This window comes from Martes martes, assembly GCF_963455335.1.
Source record: "Martes martes genome assembly, chromosome: 10".
NCBI lineage: Eukaryota > Metazoa > Chordata > Mammalia > Carnivora > Mustelidae > Martes > Martes martes.
In genome coordinates, this window is record NC_137898.1 from 75,317,847 (window position 1) to 75,323,411 (window position 5,565).

At 38.9% G+C, this 5,565-nt stretch overlaps 1 pseudogene across 1 annotated transcript; it reads right to left on the minus strand.

Moving 5' to 3' along the window:
• Positions 1-2,583: 2,583 nt before the first annotated feature.
• LOC308350912 (lipopolysaccharide-induced tumor necrosis factor-alpha factor homolog) lies at positions 2,584-3,144 on the minus strand (annotated as a pseudogene). The gene has a single exon. The product of its transcript is annotated as a lipopolysaccharide-induced tumor necrosis factor-alpha factor homolog (transcript).
• Between the last annotated feature and the right edge of the window lie 2,421 nt (positions 3,145-5,565).

Sequence of the window (5,565 nt, forward strand, 5' to 3'; positions counted from 1 at the left end):
GCAATGTCATCTCAGTGATAAGGTGGGGAGAAGGTGACTGTCTAAGCAGAAGATGGGATCCGTGATGGGTCGGATGTTTACTAAGCACAGTATTTGTCCCTTTAGAATAGTCTAATTTACATATTTTTAAAAGATTTTATTTATTCATTTGAGACAGAGAGATACAGGGAATGAGAGAGAGACCATGAGCAGGGGGAGAGTAAGAGGCAGAAGCAGACTCCCCGCTGAACAGGGACCCCAACGCGGGGCTGGATCCCAGGACCCAGAGACCATCACCTGAGCCGAAGGCAGATGCTTAACCATCTGAGCCACCCAGGCGTCCCTAGTCTAATTTATATTTTATAATCAGAAGAGCATGAAACAGGGCGCCTGGGTGGCTCAGTGGGTTAAAGCCTCTGCCTTCCGCTCAGGTCATGATCCCAGAGTCCTGGGATCGAGCCCCGCATCAGGCTCTCTGCTCAGCAGGGAGACTGCTTCCCTTCCTCTCTCTCTGGCTGCCTCTCTGCCTACCTGTGATCTCTGTCTGTCAAATAAATAAATAAAATCTTTTAAAAAATTTTTTTTTAAAATTAAAAAAAAAGAAGAGCATGAAACTATTCATAATTAAGGAGGATAATCCAAATTCAGCCAAAAGCACATAGAGGAAATTGTCAAACTGACGTGTTAACTATGATACTTTCTTCAGTAGGAGAACTGAGTTTTAGGATTCTTTTTTATATAGAAGCTCCACTAGTACACAGTTTCACTTAATAGACAACTGCAACAATAATAAATATGATTTTTTAAATTTATTAGTATTAGTTATAAATTATCCATTACAAACTTCACAATGTGTGGTTTTCCTTAATCCCATTTCAAAGGATGAAAAGGGCACCAAAAAACTTGAATTATTTGCTCAGTGACTCAGAGCTAATTAGTGACAGACTGCTGGAATCCACCTCAGGTCAATCTGACTCCAAAGCCATGTTTTTCTATGATGCATTAACTTCCCAAGTTTTCCACAACAAAGTATCACAAATTGGGTGTCTTAAAACAACATGAATATATTCTCTCACAATTAAAGAGGCTAAAAGCCAAGAAGTTGGCAAGGTCGTGCTCACTCTGAAGACTGTAGGGGAGGATCCTTTGCCTCTTTATCACTTCTGGTAGTTGCCAGCAATCTTTATCCTCCTTGTCTTACAGCCGCTTCCCTCCAATTTCTTCCTCCATCTTTTCTTGGTTATTTCCTCTGTCTCTATGTGTCTCTTTGTGTCTCTTCACATAGCTTTTTTGCAAGAACACCAACCCTTGGCTTTAGAATCTTCTCTAAGGCAGAATGTCCTCATCTTATTCAACCAGTTATATTTGCAAAGGTCTTATTTCCAAACATGATCACATTCGGAGGTGCTGGTGGACATGAATTTTGAAGAACGTATTCAACCCAGTACACAGGGCAATTAGGCAAAATAAACAAAAGGTTAACTAAAAGGTATCCACATTTAAAAGGAAAAAACTATATTTGCAAATAACATGATTACATGTTTAGAAACTCCTAAGAAACTCACAGACTCTTTGAAGTAATTTTTAAAAATTCAGAAATGCTGCAGGATACAAGTTCAATATACAAATATCAATTAACTGTCTTAACATAGAATAGAAAAAGCTTCCTTTTTAAAAGCATCCCCAAAATAGCATATTTAAGAATGTATTTAACAAAAGAAGTACAAAGTTGTATACTGAAACTTTGAAACATTATTGAAAGTAATTTAAAAAGATATATATAGGGGCACCTGGGTGGCTCAGTGGGTTAAAGCCTCTGCTTACAGCTCGGGTCATGATCTCGGGGTCCTTGGATCAAGCCCCACATCAAGCCCCACATCGAGCTCTCTGCTCAGCAGGGAGCTTGCTTCCCCCTCTCTCTCTGCCTGCTTCTCTGCCTACTTGTGATCTCTGTCTGTCAAATAAACAAACAAAATCTTAAAAAAAAAGATATATATAAATGAAAAACATGTATTTTGATTAGTTGGAGGACTTAATATTGTTAAAATGACAATAATCCCCATATTTATCTGAAGATTTAAGTGAATCCCTATCAAAATCCCAGCTGGCTTTATTTATTTATTATTATTGTTTGCAAAAATTAGCAAGCTGAATCTTCTTCTTCTTCTTTTTTTTTTTTTTTTTTTGTCCCACACCAACTGAACCAAAGTCAGAAGTGGGAACAGATGAACCTGATGAACATGATGGCAGACACTTAAGGCTGCATCAGCTGTATTCAGGCCAGAAGAGTCTCAAAAATAAGGCAATCGTGCCTTCTCAATTTTCGACTGCTCCCAGAGAGGGCTACAGAAGCAAGGAAAGAAGCTGGCCAATGTTAAATCACCAGACAGGGCAATCGTCACTGTTAGATGGGGTGACTTGTGGTCACAGGAGGCACGAAACCCTTGAGCCAGCACTCAAGGTGAATGTCTTTGCATGGCCTGTGCACCACTCCAAACAGCAATCTCAGGGGTTCTGGAAGTGTGTGACCTTTGCAATATTTTTTCCCCAAGATAAGACAAAATTTGAAGGCCCTGGAGAGATGAGATCACCAAGGTGGAACTCCTACCAGGGACGGCACTGGGTGAGAGCCAGAGAGCACTTTCTGCAGATGCTGCTCCTTCCAGGTCCAGCTAAGTCGTGCAAACACTTGTAGGTTCCTAGGAGAGTTTTGCAGTTGGGACAGCAGAGGCCCATGTACTGCAGGGTGTCTACACAGAAAGGGATGAAGCAGCCACCCACTAATGTACCCCAGCAGGCACAGGTTCTCATAGGAGAGCCAGCTGAGGGCACTGGTATGACAGGAAAGCTGTGTCACAAGCATCTTGTTGCAGGAAGGGCAACACATCTGGACTGGGCGGTGGAGTTGAAGGAGACTGGCTGCTGCATGCAGACCATCTGCCCAGCAGTTGTACTGGCATTAGGGATGGGCACTGGCTGGGTGTAGTACCAGGAGGATTTGGTCCCTTCCCACCTCTACCGGTCACCAGCCCCTGATTGGCCATGGTATGAGTGCAGGAGGCATGGGGAAGTAACTGTTGACCACCACCATCTCTTCATGGAATGGGACATGGCTGGCACCAAGGAAGGCCTAGCAGCCTCCTGGTAAGATCTTGGAGTTGACATTCTATTGCCCTTGCCACCAATCAAGCCAACAAGCTGATTCTTAAATTTATATCAAAATTCAAGGGACCTTGAGGGTGTGATGCAAAGTGAAATATGTTACTGAGTTGTAGAAAGACAAATACCACATGAGTTCACTCATAAGTGGAATCTAAAAAAAAAAAAATAATAATAACAACAACAGATGAATAAACAAACAAAAAGCAGAATCAGACCTATAAGTGCAGAGAGCCAACTGCTGGTTGCCAGAGGGGTGGAGGGGAGTAGGGGGATCAGACAGAATGGGTGAAGAGGAGAGGGAGATACAGGTTTCCACTTATGGAATGAATGAGTCTGGGAATAAAGGACACAGCATAAGGAATACAGTCAATGATACTGTAATATACATCATCATTACAATGTATATTGTAATATGGACAGATGGTAGTTACACTTGTGTTTAACATAAAACAGTGTATAAACATGTTAAATCTCTCTGTTGGACACCTGAAGCTAATGTAACATTGCATGTCAACTATACCTAAATTAAAAAAAAAAAATGAAAGAAATTCAAAGGACCCAGATAGTCAAAGAAATCTTGAAAAAAAAAAAAAAGAAAGAAAGAAAGTTGGAGTTTTTAATTGCCTGATTTCCAAACATGCTAAAAAGCTATAGCAATCAATTCAGTGTGGTACTGGTATAAGGATAGACATAAGTGTTTTCTATCTCATTATTATCCATTATCCCTGTTACCACTGTTATCTCAGTGATATGTTCTATCTCACTGATATATCAAGATAGAAATATCAGCAGGATTACAAATGCAAGTCCAGAAACAACCCTTTACATTTATGGTCAATTGATTTTTGACAAAAGTACCAAGACAATCCAATGAGGAGAGAGTGGTCTTTTTAACAAATGGCCCTGGAACGATGGGATATCCATATGGAAAAAAATAATAATTGGACTCCCACCTATACCATAGACAAAATTTAACTTGAAATGGATCCAACATGACAAATGTATGAGCTAAAATTATAAAATTCTATGAAAAAAATGTAGGTATAAATCTTTGTGATCTTGTGTTAGACAATGTTTTCTTACAGGTGATACCAAAAGGGCAAGTAATAAAAGAAAAAAGGGGCCTCTGAGTGGCTCAGTCAGTTAAGCATCCGACTCTTGACTTTGGCTCAGGTCATAATCTCAGGGTGTGAGATCAAGTGCCATGTTGGGCTCCACACTCAGCATGGAGTCTGCTTGTCTCTCTCTTTCTGCTCCTCCCCCCACTCACACACTCTCTCTCAAATAAAAAATAAACAAAATCTACAAAGAAAAAATAAATTGGGCTCCAAAATGTGCAACTTTTGAGTTGAAACAATGTCTTCAAGAAAGTAAATATATAACCCACAAAATGGGAGAAAATATTTTTAAATTGCATATCTGATGAGGAATTTAGTTAAAAAAAATGTAAAGAACGTTTGCAACACAATAATATGCACGCAAATGACCCTCTTTTAAAAATGAGCAAAGAGTATGAATATAAAGTTCACTAGACATTTGTACAAATAGCAAACTCATGAAAACACCTCCAACATCATTAGTCATCAGGAAAAGGTAAATCAAACACACGATGATATACCACTTCATAACCACTAGGATGATTATAATAAAAAGAGACAACAGAAAGTATTGGTGAGGATGTGGAGACAATGGAACCCTCTCATACATTGGTGTTGGGAATACAATATTGTGCAACTACTTTGGAAACCAATTTGGCAGTTCTGCAAAATGTTGCACCAGCCATATGAACCAGCAAATCCAGTTCTAAGTATATACCCAAGAGAACACAAAGCATGTGTCCACATAAAAATGTGTACATGAATATTTATGGCAGTATGTTTAAAATAGCAAAAATCATGGAAACGGCCCAATTGTTCATCAGCTGATAAATGGATACAGAATATGTGGTATATCCACCCACACAAAGCCATACTATTCTGCAACAAACTGGAATGAAAGTACTGATAACATAACATGATGAGCCACGAAAACATTATGCTAAGTGAAAGAAACTAGCCAGAGAACGTCATTTATTACGTGATTTCATTTAAGTGTAATGTCCAAAATAGGCAAATTCATAGAAACAGAAGCAGAGTAATGGTTTTCAGGGAATGGGTACAGAGTTTATTTTAGGTGTGATGAAAATTAGGCAAAACCACATTGTGGTAATGGTCTCATTATTTTGTGAATGTTCCAAAATATGTACACTTTAAATGGGTGAATATAGTGGAATATGAATTATATCTCAATTAAGCTGTTTTTAAAAACAGAACAAGAAAGCTTTAATTAGACAGAATTTTGTAAAAAGTTCACAAATTAAAGGCCATGTTTGCCATTTAGAGAGATTCTGACAATTTTCCTTTATAGAGTTTCTCTCAGTCTGTT